This window comes from Scleropages formosus, chromosome 25 (assembly GCF_900964775.1).
Source record: "Scleropages formosus chromosome 25, fSclFor1.1, whole genome shotgun sequence".
Taxonomy (NCBI): Eukaryota; Metazoa; Chordata; class Actinopteri; order Osteoglossiformes; family Osteoglossidae; genus Scleropages; species Scleropages formosus.
In genome coordinates this window covers 15,744,134-15,763,959 of record NC_041830.1, presented here as the reverse complement: position 1 = coordinate 15,763,959, position 19,826 = coordinate 15,744,134, and the positions used below count along the sequence as shown (strand labels likewise).

General features: G+C 43.5%; 1 long non-coding RNA gene across 1 annotated transcript in view; it reads left to right on the top strand.

The window, feature by feature from the left end:
* The first annotated feature begins 2,191 nt into the window (after positions 1-2,191).
* LOC108921664 (uncharacterized) overlaps positions 2,192-19,826 on the top strand; it is a 130,051-nt gene continuing 112,416 nt past the window's right edge. Inside the window, exon 1 of the long non-coding RNA XR_001965076.1 lies at positions 2,192-2,517. This is a non-coding gene — a long non-coding RNA (uncharacterized LOC108921664). The remainder of the gene's footprint in view (positions 2,518-19,826) is intronic.

Genomic DNA, 19,826 nt, shown 5'->3' with positions numbered 1-19,826 from the left:
AATGCGATTCAGAAAATCCTCTTAATCTATTGCCATGTACAAAATTATTTCATTATGTGTACTTGAACCAGCACAACTGTTATTCACGAAAAATAATAACAGATGACCATTCTTGAACTCCCTTAATGGACCCTGCCTGTCTTAGCCTATTTCACAGTTTTACAAGCTTGTTGGTTGCAGTCCTATGCTGAATGAAAGTAGAACTGGAAAGTAATCTTTCATTTAAAAAAAGACTTCTCAACGCTGTATGAGTTTGGTCAAGTCCTTTTAATAAAATAATGGTTCAGTAGTTACTGTATATTGACCCACAAGCGACCATGAGGAAAAGATTTAACACTTTATGACTGGTAAAAGTCCTTCTGTGAAGTTAGACTTATTGCTCTTTTGTATTTGTAAATACTGCAAAAAAAATTTAAGCTGTTTTAGCAGAATGAGCATTAATTTCAGAATTTCTAAGTAGCACTTTCTTAATAGCTTTCAGATGTCATACATAGGCCCAGTATTAATTCCATGGGTGCCATATCTACTGATTATCAGCATTATGGCCTGGCTTTTCGGCTAACTTCATACACGTTTTGGTTTCATCAAATTTATAATGTTCCTTCGATGCTACCAGGTCACATCAACGGTGACACCGGTTTAAAACGGTGACCAAATTGACAGTGACATCTCAAAAAGCCTAATTCTGAAATGCTTCCGGGATTTCCAGTCATTCTCACAGCAAGTGCGGTTTTGAGTTGAGCGCTTCGTTAGTACGATTGCCGATGTCATTCAATACCGTAATTTCTCAATTATTGCGTTTTTGTGCTCTTCAATCGGTTCTGAAGACAAAAAAGAAAAACTGAAGTACTTCTCTTTGCTGAAGCAGCTGAAAGACAAATATATACTCTGCACCAAGTCATGTGGATGTAATAAAATTGTATGTAATTATAAGAATGGCATGCACGCTATGTCTTACGGGAAGGTAGAATGTTCACCATGACAGCGTGCATCTTAAAAATGAGCACGGACGTTTAGCGGTGAACTACAAACATACCCGGTGACTCCTCCACGTCCGAGCAACACAGATCCGTTATGACGCGTGACACGGAAATGGTGTTGAGTCAACGTATTACGGGAATAGGTCAAGGGAGAAGTTCAAGTCGGATACGGTTCTCTTCAAAAGGGCCGAGTCTTCGACTACATCGCGTAGCTCCAAGGGGGCCTCATCTTGAGGTGGAGGAAGAAATCCATCCGAAACCACGTTTCAAGACTTGCGCAGACAAAGCCCGAAAACAAAGCGGAGCTCTCGGAGGCTCCTTGCTTATGGTTTATATTGTTCATTCCTGCTCTCCCTTACTATTCTTTACACGCCATTCCCACGGGCCACACGCAGCAAGAAAGCGAATATTTAAAATATCTGGACAGCGAGAGGAATAATACAATAAAAATGGAGGAGGACCGAAGGCCCTCTGGATTTTTGCTGACGTTTTGCTGACGGCGTACAATAAGAACACATTCCCTGAAAGGTCACTCAATCAGTCAAATCCGATTTGATATCGCGCCCTTTGCGGTGACCTTGCAATGGAGTGCTTCGCTGAGCATCAATATGAAGTCCAGTAATATTTCTGGGTGCTTCCCAAATTAGAACATTTCGGCGAAATGCGGTACCATTATTTTAACGTACGAGGGAAAGTAACTGGACGCACAGTGCATGAACTTGAGTGTTAAATACAGGAAAATATATTTTCAAAATGTCATTATTTACAGAATAAAATAATATTCGTCAAACTTGCGCCAAATATCAATTCGTGACATTTTTTGTGACATTTTAAAATATGTGCATTTGCTTGAATTCACTCAGCAGCATGTCTACTTCTTCTTCCGCCTCAAGTTTTACATTTAAATTCAGTAACAGTGAGTGTAAAGGTATTTATTGATGTAAAACGTTCATATCGCGCCAAGTTCCTGTCCGAAGTAGGAAATGTGAAGGATTTATCGATGTTTTCCCTTTATATACAGACTGGTGCGAATTTAAAGTGTTATAAAATAATAAGTATCTCGTAAAAACAGCGCACGCGTCCGCACAACATTCAGCCCCCACGCTCTCGCTGCGCGCGAGCTCGCGTCTAACGAGGGAAATGTGACGTACGACGTATCGCTCGAAAGACGGAAACGTCCCTATGGCGCGCGCGCGGCGCTGGGACACGCCCCCTGTCACGTGGAGGCCGTAATAGTAACGAGTGAGTAATTGGGCAAAGCGAAGGTTTCGCTCGACGCGTTTCTGAGGCGATTGTGGAGAAGGGAGGGCAAGGAAAGAAGAAGAAGAAAAAAGAAGGAAATAATAGCGAGTCGGTGTGCGGAATTGTTACATGATGAACATTATATAGAAATGTACGAAGTTCGAAAGTAAGAGGGGGGCAATGTGAACGTGGTACTACTAGAAGTTGAACTGAAATCTCATTCTGAGAGAAAAAATTGACAACTGACAACAACACAAAAGTCGACAGAAGCGAAGGCTCCTGTGTGCACAACAGGGTCAGTTACGTTTTTCCACGATTTTTACACTGCAGTTTCGGGTTTCTGTGTTGCGTAGTTGCTACAATCGTTTGCCGCAGCCTGCTGGTGTCGTTTTTGTTGCCGGCTTCTGGCGGTTTTCGCAGCTCAGTCTCAGTCTGCGACACACGCCGGTCTGCCCGTTAGTTACCTTGTTTATTATTGGTCATGTCATGTTGTGTTGTCAAATACTTATGCTGAACCAACAATCATTATTTAATGCATTGTGTCCTGGCTGGTTAATTTTTTACATGCACTAGAGATTTGTTTATGAGCTCTTTTATTTATATACTAGTATAAATTTATTTAGTAGTAAATTTTTCAGAGACAGGCCTTGGGGCCCCAAGTTGGGCTCCAGTGAACTTGTACTGTGAGGTGTGGTACTGTGCACTCTGAATATTGCTGGTTGATGTGAGTCATGTGACACTGTTACTTTTGCACCCTAGTTAATGCTGTCACGGGTGACCCTTGACCTTCTCTCTGAACCCCAGCATGTGCACGGTCCAGCGAGCTCTATGTGATCTTGGCCCGCAGTCCAATTAGCCCTGATACATCCATCCGGGCAAGAAGAGGGGTCGCCGCTACCGGTTTGGTCAACACTCTGCTGCCCTTACCTGAGTCATGCGACCATACCTTAGTACATGTTCTCTTCTGTTAAGACAGCAGTCCTTCATATAAGCAAATTCCTCTTGTGAGGTGACCAAATTACCATTACTTCTTAAGGGCGACCACAAAAAAGGTATCGTGGTGGAAAAATTGGAATTTCAAACTTTTTATGTTGTGTCCCCCCCCCCCCACTGCAGCCTTTTGCCCTTGTATATCAGTATATATATATATCATAGCCTGTTTAGGAGGCATTTCGATTTGGCTCTTGGATGTTTATCATAGAAATGAAGTTCACAAGATCACTGCATCTTTCACTCTGCAAAGCACATAGATACTGCTGTTTATGCTCCTCTTGTATAACGTTTCACATGTTTGAAACTGGAGAATATTCATTTTATTGCAAGATTGGCTTTATTTACGTTAATTGGAGGGTTTTTTGCAAGGTAAATTAGGAATTGATACAGTAGGTTTATCTAGGAAATAGGTTGGCATCAGTGAAGGAGTTCTGGTGTAACGAGCAGAAATGCTGTACAGAGTAATAACCCTGTAGTATGGGGAGAAAAGTGTACGCGTGTATTTTCATAAGCTGTTATAACGTCTTTGTTCTCTGGGCCCCTGTTATATGAGGGACGAGTGCAATTTTGTGTTGCCTGAATTTTGACTCCTGATCGGGTTTTGAGACGGTAGTTGAGACAAGCATAAAGGCGTCTGCATTGTACTGTCATCATGCGCGAAAGTCATATTTTCATTTGCAAGACTCTACTTGTTCTGTTTATGTCTGACGTGCACCAGCCTCTTTGGGAGTTGCATACCATGTATAGTACCGTAGTACTATTGGTACGTTGTGTTCCGTATGATTACATTTTCTTTAATGAGATCCACAAAGTATTGTTTGTGTTCAGTTTGCCATAAAATTAATTATTAATTTTAACACAAGCAAGCAGAGTCGGGTGGGTTACGTAATGCTCAAATATGAATGAGTACTATGACTGCGTTTGCTCGCCGGGAGAGCGGCCACATGCTCCACGGGGGTACGAAGGGGACTAAGGCTACATCGATGTGCTCATTTCACGTCATCTTTGGTAGTTTGTTCACAGGGGCGTGCTAATCCATATAGTCACTGGGCCATGAAGAATATGCTTACTCCATCTGAAAAGCAGAAATGATTAAAAGATGCCCAGAATTCTAGTTTCCAGCTCCGAGGAGACACGCTATTTCGCTCTGAGCTGCAGCGCGGCTATTTCTGTTTACAGGAGCTCTTCGCTGGGTTTAGTTGTCCTACGGTGTGCTTTCCTTGAATTCGACACATCTGTGGACGTTGGCGTCCTCTTCAGAGGGCTGGAAAGAATGTCCCTGCAAGCTGTTGTGTGTAAGATTACAGGTTACAAACATCTCCCGCTTTCATGGTTTATTTCCCAACTTTTTTTGTGTGGTAGGAGGATGGAAACAACGCTGAAAGCTGGAGAGCTGTCTTATTGTCCACTTTTTGTGGTTGTGGGATGCAAAATAAAAGGCGCCATCTGCGCTGTCAGTTTGTAGGCCTTACAGGGACTGGAGTGTGTGTTGCAATAAAAAAAATTACCCTTATTTTAGGTCACCTAATTAAAAGATTTTTGGACATGCATCAGTGCTTTGACATCTGCTGTTCCAGTAAGACACAATATCTGATCTGTTGTCATCAGACCGAATTACTGACTGAATACGTCAATAATTCACGCCCACATTCTACACACCCATTTTCCGCGTGTTGGAAATTAATATTTTGAGATTTTTCTTATGGAGCACTTCTGAAGTTGGGAGACATTGTTATGGATTGTGTTAGAATGTATAGCGATATAAAATGGTCTGGTTTGATTTGGGTGCAGGACTCAAAAATGCGTCGCATCTAAAACCCTCAAAGTGGAACTCTGCCGTTATTTTATTACTATTTTTTTTTCCTGTATCATTTCATTAGTAATCCTTAACTAACTTCTGAGCTCCTGCAGGAGTCACTTGTGTCCCACTGCACAGCAGGATGTCACAAAATTCCCAACATATAGTCAAAATGACTTGAAAGTCTCCTTGTATAAATCAGCCTGCAGCTACAGGTGACGGCAGAGGGCGCAATCTTTATCCTTTATGGCGCAATTGAACGCGGATCGAAATATAGCGGTACAAAGTATGAATATCCATCAGCTGTGCCGGGTCCTTCCCCTGCCTGTGATATTTTGCTGGCGATGGTTTTCGTAGTTGTCATTAATCTCGCCACTTGTTCCCGGACTTTCCTGACATTATTATTTTTATGGAGTCATCAGTTCCAGGAAGGCAGAAATGCTCATCCTTTTTATGCAGTTTAATATGCCGCACTGTCACTTTGATGTCTGGAAGGATAAGGGAAAATAAGGGTGCTCCAACATGCGCGCTCGTGATCAATGACGGTTCACTCCTGAACCGCACCCGGCTCCTTCGGCGAGATGCTTCCCTCTCGGCGGGCTGCCGGAGTCGGTCGGCTCCACCGGCCTGCTGGTCCGTCTTCGTTAATTGCTCGAATACGCCGTTCCGATGCAGTACCGCTGCCCCCTGCTCTCGCACCTCTTCCCATGCTGCCCCTTTCTGCTTGTCATTGGGAGCACCAGGTGGTGGAAGTGGTTACGGCTGTGACTTGGCACTCCTAGGATTCTGTAGAATCCGCGATTGAGGTTTGTACCTAGAATTGATGGTCAGAATTACTCTGCTGTATAGATGGCTAAGTCATTGTAAGTAGCTGAACGAAACTGTTTAAGTCGCTTTGGAGAAAAGTGTCAGCTAAAGAAATATATATATATTTTTTTTAAAATAGAAAAAAAAAAGTTAACTTCTCTGTTGAAGGAGTTTTACAGTGTTAGATCAACTTCACTATGATTTACCTATTCATATAGCAGGGTATGGATGGAGCTCAATTAAGGAACAAAGCCCCCCCCCCCCCCCCATGTAATCGTACTATGAAATGAATGGTTCTCTATCTACTGGAAAATGTTTTCTCACTTCAATACATGTCAGAAGGCAGTTTGGGAAGTCCTGCAACGCCCGTCGCCTCGAGTGTCTTGTCTCAAGGACTGTGGGTGGATGAGATATTTGCTCGTTAACATGGTGGTACGGTAGTGTTGCCGGCTTTCAGCGTTTGGGCTGTGCAGACATGTCTGTGTGCGTTTGCTCTGGTTTCCCCTCACACTCTGCAGTCATGCTCTTAAGGTGCATTGAGCACTATAGGTTCTCTGTAATGTCTGTGTGTAGCTACCCTACAATGGGCTGGCATCCTGTCCAGGGTATATGCTAATTCTGAGATGGGCTCCAGACCGCTGTGACCCTGACCAGGACCAATGGCTGCCGAGCGCGAGTGACTGAGGGTCTCTAACATCACAGCACCTATGAAGAAAACAGTTCGGTCTTCGGAGACACTGTCAAAGACTTCGAAGGCGTAATCTGCGGAAACCCTCAGAGGTTTTTTCGGGTAAAATCAAGTTAACGGGCTCCTTCTTCAGAGCCGGTTCCTTAACTAACACAGCATGGCGAGCAAAGCTGATGGAAACGAATGCGCGCAGCGTGGCAGCTGCCGGGTAGTTCCAGGATAAAAGTATCGTCCCGGGCGATCTGTGCCTCCTCTGGTCCTCTGGTGGCTTCCTTCTGTGGGTCGCACGCTTCGGCATTTCCACCTAGTTAATAACTAATTTACAGGAATGACTAATGACAAGCAGGCACACGGGCCGCTTTGTGAAAACACCCTCGCGCCGTTTCTGAAATCGGGATCGATAACTCGACAGCGGCGTTCAAAGAGCAGCGTGCGCTGACTGCCACCGGAACGAGCCGAAGGTACCGCTTCCGCGGCTGCTTTTTGCATGTCTTGTATCCGAAATGATGCAATATCGTGTGGAAAACCGCAGCGGCGGTTTAATAGAGGTGAATCGCACACTGCTGGAGCGGAGGAGGAAGAGGAGGAGGTGCGGGCCGTGCGCACGTGAGGATGGGCACGTTGCACATAGGGATTTGTATCACGTACGAGAGCGACTGGAGGATTTACGGAAAACTCCCCCGAAACCTTATCGGCGTTAACCTTTACAGGGAGAAATACGAGGTGTAAGACTCCCTGTGGTCGGTGAAATTCTTGTTGCTGGGAAGGGTGTGACCGTACAGCCGTGGGCAAAATGAGTTTTGGCTCCTTAAAGTGTTTTCTAAAGAAATTTTTTAAACATAAATACGTATATGTAAAAATGTATGCGTGGGTGACAAGTATCAGGGTTTCGGCTGTGTGGCGACCCAGTCCAGCTCTCGGGTTTAGACCCGCTGTCTGCCGTTCATTAGTTCAGCAAGCTATACAGAAGAGTCTGTCTGTGTGACCGCACTTTGTTTGAGTGGATATCGGAATAATCTAGTGCATGACAATTTTTTTGTTGAAAATATATTTCAAAAAAAGGGAAAGTGAAGCAAAAATCTCTATTTCAGCGTTTTAAAAGATTTACCTTTAAGAAAATATTTTCTTATAAACTGAGATATTACGGAAGTGTCCTAACTGTGTTTCAGAGTAGCATCATGATCATTATTAATTTTTCTCTTGAGCGATTGGTTAATCAGCTCAATGAAACAGATTATTAAAAAAAAAAAAAAATTGCAGTGCAATTGTGTGAAGTTTAAAAATATGTATGTGATACATTGAGTCACCAGAACCCCCCTCCACATGATTCTTCAAAAAAAGAAAAAAAAACTTTGGAACATGCAAGTGCTTATCAGTTATTACTGCCCTCACAGGAAATGTAACTTTTTGTTTATTTTATTTTTTAAAATGAATTTAACGGTTTCTGCCCCCAAGCAAAATCGACCTTTCAGTCGTCCGTCACTTAAGAAGCTGGTGACTTTTTTGCGGAGGTCGTCCGCCGATGGTGCCAAGGTGTACTCTAAATGTCAGCGGGTAATAGGGCCAGAAGCAGGACCCCCCCCCCCAGTTGGTTTTAATGCCTCTCCTATAAACATTTCATAGGGGGATCCACTCAGGAGCTGCAGTTCATGAAATATTAGTCGGCACCACTCGCTGTCTCTCCTGTTTCTATGAATATTTTGCAGTTGAAACGTCAGTGGGGCTGGGAGGGGTGGTGTGCCAGCGTCTGTCCCGAGATTCACAAGGGTGCGGGGTTCATTTGAATTGGCGAAGCAGTACTTGATATTGCTGTGGCAGTGTCATTTGAAGGCAAGACACCCACTGAAAAAATTAAATAACTGTTTATGAAATCAGAAGACTGTGTAAAATGTGGAACGTTTTCCCGCACCTGGTTCCTTGAGGGGACTTAGTGGGGAGGAGACTTGCAGTAAATGCATTGTTACAGCTCTTTCCAGAAGCACTTTGCTGCTTATGTTTTATTAAGGAGCTAATATGGCAGCTCCGCATTCATGTGAAGGCCATCAGCTTTTGGAGAACTCGTCCGGTGGAGATGTGGCTGTTGGCGCCGGTCGGCTTTGGGTTTCGTCACAAGTGCTTGGGGTGCATTCGATGGCTGTTGCGTTTGTGAGTTGATGCCATTCGCAGCCCAACTTTTTCCAGAGGGGTTTCCTGCTCCTTCCGCTGACGTCTTATTGTCCCCCTCGAGGGGGTGCGTATCGACCCCAAAGGACACGTGCTGTCCGGGTTCGCGGTCTTCCTGGCCAAGACGAGGCATTGGAATGACCCAATAGTTCAGTGCATCGCTTTTTAAAAAAAAATTTCCAGTAACTTAAAAACCAAAGAGGAACACCATTGAAAACAAACCCATTCTAGATTTGAACTGATTTATTGGCATAAAACTTAACATAATAACATAGCTTCTATTTGCAAGTGTGAATATGGTAGTGTTGTAAACTAGTCTTCCAACATGATGATCTGATCACTATTAATTCTCTTGACTGGCTGATTAGCGAAATAAAGCCCTACTTGTTAAATCATATATTTCAGTTAACATTTTTGGTGATTCCCCCCCCCCCCCCCCCCCCCCCCCCCCCCCCCGGCACGTCCTTTAACACGTACGGAATAGTAAAATTAAAAAAAATTAAGTGCACCAAGGTTGTGACCATGTCAGTAAGATTTTACATTTTTTCATGTAGCTGACGTTTTTTTCCAAAGTGACTTACAATGTTAATCTACCTACAGCTACAACCAATTTACACAGATGGCTAAATTTACTGGAGCAATTTAGTGTAAGTACCTTACTCAAGGGTGCTACAGCCAGAGGTAAGATCCAAACCCACAACCTTTGGGTCCAAAGGCAGCGGCTCTAACAGCTATACTACCCAACTGTTTATTCTTTTTAAAAATCATGATTTGGCCTGAGTGGTCAGTCACATGAGTCAGGGGGGTGAGCTGTACTTGCATTTTATATTTATGCTGGACACATTAATCTTCAGTCAACATTCGGGGGTATGGAGGTGCTCATTGGTGTTCCTGTCCTCATATAATTTGTGTCTCGGAGGGGGTTGACTTGCACTACCCATTACTGTGGTCCATTCAACCTTTACTGTGTTCCCTAAGCCATTCTTCCAGTAACAGTAATGTTTAGTTCATCTGTGAAGCCAGGCAATTCCACTGTGGAACAGGGACCTTCCGCGGTACAACAGGTGCCTTCCTGTGACCTCCTGTGTCCACGTCCTTAACCTCGAAGCAGCGGGGTGTCCAGCACGACATCCTCTCCCCGACTACGAGCAATTAGTTGCATTTACCTGTGACGTGTGTACAGAAGGTGCTGGCAGAGCTCCACGGTGAAGACGTGGCCGACAGCCTCCTGCCGCTTGCCAGCGAGACCCAGATGTGCTCAGATCCTGCTGGAGGAGACAGCTGCCGGAGACATCGGCCCACTGCAGGGACGGCCGTGACTCCCCCCCCTTCCTTTGGACGCGATGCATTGATCCGCGTCCCAGCTGTTGTCCGCTTGGCAGAGGGGCGGTTCGGCGGGCGCCCGGCTGGGCGGCGGGAAGAATCGCAGCGGGACATCAGACATCTGCGTACAGCAGAGCGGGCACCTCCAGCCCTCCCGGAGCGCCCTCGCGCCTTGATCTCCTGTCCAGGATAGAGGAGACAAAGCAGGGCTTTGGCAGAGCCTGACACTAATTCTGAACAAAGTTGACACGGCACCAAGGGTGCGGACTGGACAGCGCCGGAAGAACAGACGGAGAGGGCGACGCACGTGCCGGAGGTGCCAGACGCCGGCCGATGTTCTCCTTTCCAACAGCCCGAAGTCTCATTAAGGCGACCTTCTCGTCTGCCGGGACGAGCTTCGCCGCTCGGATCGGGGAGCTGCGCGCTCGTCTCTAGTTGTGTCCTGCTGTCATCAGCATGTCAACGGTCCTGTCACGTTGCCAAGGCGGCATCGCCCTCGAGAGCTGACCTCCGGCCCACGTGCGGCAGCCTGCCAAGGACGCTCCGTTACCGTGCACGTGAGTGCCGCCTTGACCGGGTCACGCCAACGTTGCAGCAGCGAGACCTGCCATCTGTGGCTCCTTGCTCATTTACCCTTTCTGAGATTCAGGGCATCATACCCACGGGCACCTTCTCCCAGGGCCAAACTCCCGGGGGGTAGGGGTGATGTAATCGATGGGTTGTTTTCACTCCTCTGTGCCTTGGTCCAAGTTGGCCCAGATTGGTTGCCCTCTGTGTTGAAGCAAACTGTCGCTTCCTTTTTTTGTAGCAGGAAGTGTGTCCACACTGCTGCTGGGATTCAATCACACCGTCTTCACACGTCAGCATCAGGGCTCCGCGTTAATGGTCATCTGACTATGTGGGACAAGTAATTTGCTTAAATTCTCATGGTCCAACAGGTAGAATTGCTCTGATACCTGTCTGGTGCACACATCTACAATGAAATTAGTACGAAATCTCATCATCTTGCTGTTTTGGGCAGTTTAGTTATGCCGAAGCCTTTTTGTAAGCACGTTTCTGTATACATGATACTTTAGGTTCCTCACTTTAGGTACGATTTGCTGTGTTTTAGATGTAGACATTTGCCTGTTTTTTCCTTCCTGATATGTTCTAAAACTGGACAGGTACAAGATTTGATGGGACAGGTAGGATGTGTGAGGCTAGTGGACAACCAAACACTAAACATTGTGAAGCATCGAATGTGTTTTTTTTTTTTTTTTTTTTTTTTCCCCCCCTCCCTTCCTCCTCCACTTTATTTTTTTAATTCTTTTATTAAAATAGAAATGTGTTCCAAGCTATAATGCCCCCCTTTCCCCCTAACAGGGATGTCTTGCAGTTTTTCTTGTATTGATGATTCATGCATGTTCTTCTTAAAGGGTTTAAAATGCATTTTGGTCTTTTCCTTCCCCTTGTAATGTGCACACATCTCATGTGTTAGACAGTAATTCTGAGCTGAAAGCGTAAATGGCGCCTGAATCCCAGACTTTCTGGAGCACTGTCGTCAGCAGACAAATATCGACTAGATATGTTTTGGAGTTCGGTGTTTTGCGCTAACAGTAAATCCAAGTAAGGCAAAAGGTCTGTGAACAATTCTTTGTGCTCTGAGAGCTAAATGTACGCTGTTACCGCAGCATGTTGGCTGCAGGAGGATTATTCCCAATCGTAACAATGATTAACACTGTTTCTACGTTTCAGTAAACCACCTCTTTGATTGTTTATTCAATAAAACTTACAGAAGGATTTTATTTTTCTTTTATTTTTAAAAAATGAAAATGAGTTTATTGCCTATGAGATGTTTCCTGAAGGGACGTGATCCTGGCCAGTGGCGAAATACCGTGGTCGTGTCATGCACACCTGGAAGGTTGGTACAGTGTGTCTTGGTATGTTGTGCTCTGACTCCCCCTAAGGTCCACATCTCATTCTCCTGCCAGCAAGGCCTTTTACCCCAAGTAATTTCAACAAACTCCTCGTTTTTAAAAGCGTTTAGCCGAAATTTTGATAACCCCTTAAGCTTAATGCGCAGCAGATGCCTTTCATTTATGTCTTAGAGGACATCTGGTGAACCCGTGTCCTTGTCCCTACCAGGAAATTAATGGATTCATTTGGCTTTCAAGTGCTAGAAAAATTGAGATGCTGAGGGGGAAAAAAAAAACAAAATCTAACTGAGAAATGGAGGGATCTGGCAACCTGCTTTTTTTTTTTTTTTTTTTTTTTTTTTTGTAATTACGTGTTATCTTGTTAAATGAGCTCAGCTTTGGGGCACTGAGTGTTTTGGGGAGAGGAAGAAAAAATCTCAAACACGTCTGGCTTCATTAGGTTTGTCAAATATTTATGCGTTTTATTTCATGAGAGCAATTCTACAAGGACAAAATATTTTTCCTCATTAAGACAGGCTTTAAGATATTCTGTTTAATGAAATCCCCGAGTGAAGAAGTTACTCTAATTTGTAAAAATGGATTAAGATAGGAGTTGTCCGTGAAAACCTTGAGTAATTCGATCATTGCCAAATTACTTTATAAATGTTCGATATTTCATTGCGTGCCGTTGCCCACGGTAGAGATCTCCTGTGTTGAACTTCTCTCCAGCCTTGTCATGTAATACTGTAAGATTTGACTCATGGAAGTGTTGAGCAAACAAGCTTTTAGTTTGGTGCGTGTAGTCACGGAACTGCGGTAAAAAGATGGGAAATATAAGCAGTTGGGCACCTGACGTGACACTATTTTGGTATCCGGGGTGGGGGTTGCACTGCTTACGCTGTGTGGTGTGGACCAAATCAGCAGGTGGTGGTGAAGCTTCTCTGAGCAAACTAGTGGAATTTTAATAAGCAAGCAATCCTGTACTGAGAGGTGTAGTAATGGTTGGAGCCATCGCCTTCCAACGAGAGGATCTGGGTTTGAATCCCAGCTTCTGCTGTAGCACCCTTGATCAAGGGCCTAACCCTGAACTAATACAGTAACAACTACGCTGCTGTATAAATGGATAAAACAAAATAAAGTTAATTATAACATTGTGAGGAAGGCATCACCTCGCTGAATAAAAGTAAAAGTGCTAAGATTTACTGTTGACTTACATTTTTTGATGCTTTAAATGTGAACCCAGACTATTATAAAAGCAGCACTACAGAAGTGTGAGAGTAAATAAGTTTCCCGTGTATGAAAAGGAACTGCTGAAAAGTGCTCTCATTTCAGACATGCCGTCCAGTTGTTGGGAGCATTTTCCTTATTAACATGGGGAGATTTTCTGCAATGGTGACACAAATGTTGCCAACTTTTTTTTTTTTTTTTATTTAAAATTTTGCTGAACACATTTAATAAGCATTCGTGAAATGGGGGACAGATGGACCACATTAACATAATGAAGTTATGAAACAGGAATAGTCAGTTGAAAGTAGCTACTGTATCTTTTAGTGCTATTTGCTAACTATAATGTTTTACATTTATTTATCAAATGCTTTTCTCCAAAGCGACTTCCAATAAACTATGTAGTGTTGTCAGGCCACACACCTTATTCACCGCGGTGACTTACACTGCTAGATACACTACTTACACTGGGTCACTCATCCACACATCACACAGTTTTAAATGCTGATGTGAAGTGCTGTAGCTTCATGAACTTTAGGTTGTCAGTTGACTAGTAGGATGGTTTTAAATTGCATCATAAATTTTGTTGTATTTAATTTTCCTCTGCATATGTTGCTAACATGTGAGGCCTCTGGCATCCTTTATATCTGAACTTTCTTGCCAAGAAAACGTAGTGTGCGGATAAAGCTGTAAAAATTATGGCTGCAAAAATATTTAATGCATATACTTAAGTTTTTGGAAATACAGTTTTCAGTTGGGTCATATCCTGCGTGTCTCGTTGTGGTCCAAAAAAGGTTTGACATAAGTCAGTTGAACATACATAATTTATTGATAGTTATCCAGTGAAAATGAAATATTATTGGCCAATAAATTTGGAGAAATGATCTGTTCAAGGTGTTACTTCAACTCTTTTTACAAAAACCGGAACGGAAATGTAAAGGTGAGTCTAATTGAACGTGTGAAACGAAATTGAATTAATTTTCACTTAGTTGCTCTTTGTTGAGTTAAGACGGCCTTAATTGCACTGCTTATTGTTTTAATATAAGGGTTTGCTGTCAGTCTCACTTAAGTCTGTAATTGTACTGGAATTGGAAACATTGATATAGATTGTTTCTGAGAGACCTAAGGACTCCTTGGATTGTAATTCAATAAAATGTCAATGTATGTTCCTTAATGCTTATTAATGACGCTATACAGTAGATGATTATTATGACAATCATATTGCATAAAGGCGAGGGGGAAGCATTGCTAATAGCAGTGCTCAACATTAATTAGCTCGTTCATTTAAACGGATTTAAACACTTTTTAATATGCGAATGAGTTGTTTATCCCTGCCAGTAGTGGATACGCTTTAATTTAACAAAGTGAAGCATTAATGAGTTAAGATTTCTCAATCACACAACGGTGCTCTTCATGCCAACGCATTGCGCTGCAGTGCTTTAATTGTGTTGTTTTCTGTCATCTGGAGACTATTTTAATCACTATGACTTGTGTTTTAATTGTGCTAAAGTAGCTATACAGAAATGTGTTAAAACTCTGGCTTTGCTTCGTGGAAAGAGAACACCTTTCTTAATAAGTTTCTTCTAATTACAAATGGCTCCTTAGGCCCCTTTTATTTATTCTGTTCCTTCGAAACAGTATTGGTGCTCCGAGGAAACCTGGGAACGCTCACGTTCAGGCCACTCTCTTCACCCTGAGAAGACGCATTCTCTGATTTTTATTTAAAAAAAAAAAAAAAAAAAAAGGGGACAAAATGTGTAGAAAACCTTTTCTTTAAATCATTGACTGGAAAGATGCAATACAAATCCAGTGGTTTTTTTTTTTTTTTTTTTTTTTTTTTTAATACCATGCTGCTCACTTAGACCAATTTCAGTTTCACAGGAAAGTTTCTCCAGTCCCAAGAACTTTGGATATTTCACCATTTGTTAGTAACAGACACCACCCATCGAACCCCATGTTCTCGGTCATCTCTGACCTTTTCAGGAGAAGAGACAGTGCCATTATTTTTAAGTCATTTTGGTACTGCGGTAAAGTACAGGGTAATAAAAGACAAGAGTGTGTATGTGTGTGAGAGAGGTGTTGATTGATAAGAACCCGGTAGAGGATTCCTCAGGTTGAGTTTAACCTTCATTTTGTGCTTTTCCTGACAAGATCTTTTGAGAGGCTGTCACAAGGTGGCACAAGGAGTTAATTTGCAGGAGAAATATGGGACATGTCGGTGACGAGCGTTGACATAATGGGGTGATAATAAGTGATCCGGGTTCATCTTTGGACATGGTGGGCGTTTGGAAGACAGCTGTGAGTCACTCTACATGGACCCACATCTCCGTAAAGTACCTCCTGCACCCTACAGCTCCGCGATTTCCCAAAGTGAACAACAAGACCGTGTCAAGTGTGTTCACTTTCAACAAATTCACAAAAATTAAATTATTGTCCTATAGCAGAATGTTGCTGTGAAAATGCAGTAGCGCTCATCTGTTGCATGGAGCTGCAGAATGTTGACCTGATCCAGCAGTTTGAGACTAATCTGTATTCTTCTGTCTTTCAGCAAAATGTACTGATTAATTGTAAAATATTGTATAAAAAAAAAAAATTGTAAAGTGTTGCCGGGTAGGCTCCGGTTCCCCGTGACCCCGTAAGGGACAAGCGGTTCTGAAAATGTGTGTGTGTGTGTGTATTCAAATTATGGCACATATGGACTGCTTATGTAACATCTGAAAAATTAATGAGCACTTGCTGATTTCAAATAACTGATCCCTGTTTATTAATCAGTTAATTTTATTAATGTGATCCATCTTTCTTTAAATGGACATTTTGTATCCTTTTTTTTTTTTTTTTTTTTTTTCTTTCATGAATATTTCCAACTTCCCAAATATGAGTTTTTTTCCCGTAAGTGGACTGAAGACTGTGGATCTTCCAGTGGCCTTCAACCCTGCCTGATGTACCCATGTCCTAAAGCTAATGGGTTTTATGGGTAACACCGAGCAGCATATGGTGTGCCTATGGGTTACAATATTTCAAATTCTGAAAAATGATGCCCTATCTTATGGTTTGTATTAGTGTTTAATTTGCCTAGGTGCATTACATATGGGTGGGCAAGATCAAACGTGCTTTCAGTAGCAGGAATGTTGCATTGCACAAAGGTGAACGTATGTCGCAGATGCAGAGCGTCTGTGAACGTTAAAGATCAACGTTCATGGTTTAAAGGACGATGGGGGTTGATTATTTGCTGATTTATTTGTTAGATTATTTCAGGAAGAAGTGGTTCTAGTAACAGAGAACACACATGGGGGTCTAGCAGTGCAGAGGGGCAGGATCACAGAAGGGCCTGTGTGTGTGTGTGTGTGTGTGTGTGTGTGTGTGTGTGTGTGTGTGTGTGTGTGTGTGTAGGGTGGGGGGCAGAATGTTGTGTAGTGTTTGGAGCCACTGCCTTAGAGTTGAAGTGCCCAGGTGCGAATAACTGTTTCTGCTGCAGTACCGTCGATCAAGGTATTTACCCTGAATTGATATGGTACAACCAGCAGTATAAATGGTCAAATCATTGTGTTGCTTTGTGTTCTAACAGAACTGCACGCCTCTTTGGAAAACTGCGTCAGATGAATGAATGAATAATAATCATGATGATGTTAGGTTTTCCAGCATCCATGGTAAATTATCCTGTCTTGTCGTCTGATTGAAAGATGCTCGCTGTATCAAAATATTTTATTTCAGAGAACAGAAGCTGAATGCTATGTTTTCTGTTTCACATTTTAATAATGTAGATGCGATCGCTGAGTAATTTGGATAAATGTGGTCAATGGATCTGATTATATCCAATTTGGAAATGTCACGGAGGCGCGGCAGCAATGCTGATGGGATATAATATAGCAGCTGTCAGTCAGAGGATGAAGACTGACAGCGTCTGCATTTCACTCTTACTGATGGTTCTGTCTGAAGGTCTGAAAAGCTTTAAATTGCTGCGTCGGCCGTTCTCGTGATTGAGCGCTTGCTGTCATGCTGGAGACGGACGCTGTGTTTTTTCACTCCCGCCGCCGCCACCGTCGGGGGGATGCGCAGTGGAAGACAGACTCCCCGAAGCCCTGGGGCTGAAATGGCATCAGCCGGGTTCGGCCTGTCCGATGGGAAGCGCCGCATTTGTCGTGCTCGGTACTGATTGGAAGAGGCTGGTCATTAAAAATTTAACATCAACAAAAACTTTTAATTTTAGCACAGCTGAAAATGTCTTTCTGGTGAAATATTTATTTGATTTAATATGCTGATACAATGAAATCCAATTAAAGTCACTGTTGGCATTGTAAATTAGCTTTCTTTTTTGTCTACCCATTTTTAGTGTTTCCCTAGGGCATGGGCTGTTTTAAGAGATTTTCTTCTCGGTGGGCCTTGTCCCATGAGCAACTGAGTGCTTTGGATAGGCCAAGTGTCTGGAATCTGATGGTCTGTGACTCAGAATGACTTAATGTGTCCAAGATGGGTAAGAGCGGCAGTCCCTGGATGTAGGTGCGGGGGCCGGCGAAGACCAAGATATGGTAATGGGGGATATCTCGACAGTGCTAATGTCGCCGGTTGTCAATGTCACTTCAGAGGAGTTGAGAGACAGGCGTCGAGGGCGGAGGAGGTGAACGTTTCCTTCAGCGAAGAACCTGTCTTTCAACCAACATCCATCATAGCATCTTTACAAAATCATCAGTCAGAAGTGAAACTGGACCCAACCGGCTCATTCTAAGAATGAGATTCTTGCCTCTGAAATTGGGATGTGCGGACTGTCGGCACAGCCAATGAGCAACAAAGCAGCTTTTGCTTATTAGTCATTCTTTTATGGTATTTGTGGAGGCGATGGGACTCGGAAAGCATGGGAGACGGGAGATATTCTTTAGCATGCCGATACATGACATCTGAGACAAGATACTCGGCATAAATGGGGCTGAATATTGTCACGGGGGCTGCATGTCACATTTTGAAAAATGCCAGACTGCAGATTCTTTCATGGGAATTGAAAAATGGACTGGGTGCCAGGAATCTTTTCTGTTTCCTCTGAAGCCTGAGGGCACCTTTTGTTGTTTGGCTTTCGTATTTCTAACAATGCGTTCAGTAGTGTCTAAATAATACAAAGGTAATTTGTTCAAGTGGGCTGCAGAAGGGCTCTTGACCGTGATGGTTTTTAAAAGATAATTTCTTTAATGCTGAACCTTATTATAACAGCGCTGCTGTTTTGTATGTGAATATCTATCTACTTTCAGGCAGTATTGCTCAACACAACCGTGACAACGGTGTTAGTAGGGTTACCGATGGGGAGAGTTGCATCTAGCTCTACTGACACCTTTGTCACAGTTGTCCTCTATTAGTGACTATCCAGGTGTCAAGTAGCCCACAGGGACTTCCTCATGGACAACATTGTCTGCCCTCGAGGACCACAGTCACCCCCTTGAGGGACATGGGCTTGTCCTTTGATCCATTGCTCATCTTACCTTCCTTCCGATTGGACTCCTGTCTTAGCGTGTCTCTCAGCATCGGGTGTCTTTCAGTCCTCCATTTCTTGTTGAGCTAAGGGTCCAGACAAAACACCGTGCAAGGTTGTGAGCAACCTGATAACGCCGATCTTTCCCGTTGAGTGGGAAAGAGACACCGGACTCGTGAATACTTTGCAACCTTCATATGGCTTCTGTTGCACTCATGAACTGGGGCAGAAGGAGCAGAAAAAAGTGCTTCAGAAGTTCCAGCGTCACGTTTGAGGTCCTTATAGCAGCTTTAATTGCTCCTCTGGCAGATGGTGTGAACACTTGCACATTGCTGCCCTTGGACCAAACTTTGTGAACCTCTAGAAGCGCTTCGTAGAAAAGCATTTGATTTTAAGCACAGCGATTACAATAAGGTCTGAAGTGCTCGGTGCCCTGCCAGCATCCGAACCCTGTAAACCGACAGATGGCTCCTCTGGCCAAAGCGGCTGCTGAAATATCTGTCACGGGACCGAATCGAATGTATGTTGTAGATGGGAGCCACGCGAGCAGTTTTTGGCATTAACTGTCATAGTGGCAGCCTAAAGTTATTGTCACTGGTTGGGTGACTGATTTTACAGTGACTTTATACATCATTCCTTAAATGAGCGGTGTTTGGTCCATTTTTTTGCACACACGGCACAAAGTATGATATGTGTGAAGAGAGGGGTGCTCCTTGGATCCGACAGCTGAACCTTCTGTGTTCTCGCTGGAGTTTTTCTTTGCGTTAAACGCTCACTGAAGATCCTGGCAGTGATGCAGTTGCCGAGGTTGAAGGATCAGATCGGTTTTATAGTCTGTCTAGTTACACCGCTTGTGGTAAACGCACTTGGAGGAGCATCCTGTGAGATTTTTTTTGTAGCTTTTGTAGAGTTTCTAGAATGTGTAGTTTCCAGAATGATCCATGTTCATGCAAAACTTGAGGCGCTCACGCTTCGGACATGTTGTAAGCAAGTTGGATTCTCCTGAGGAAGTGCTGGGCGAGGAGCGGCAGCCACATGGATGAACTCAGACAGTGACACTGAACAGACTCTTTCCCAGTGGAGGGAAGAACATTCTGGAAGTGCTCAAAAAGAGTCCGTATCAACTCAGCAGCACTTCACAACAATTTGTCTAGCACACGTTCAGGTTTAGTACGCAGGAGAAACGGCCGTCTCTGGGCCGAAATTCCCCGAAGTCGTGCATCTTCTTCATAATTGTTTTATGAAATTGATGCCTGAA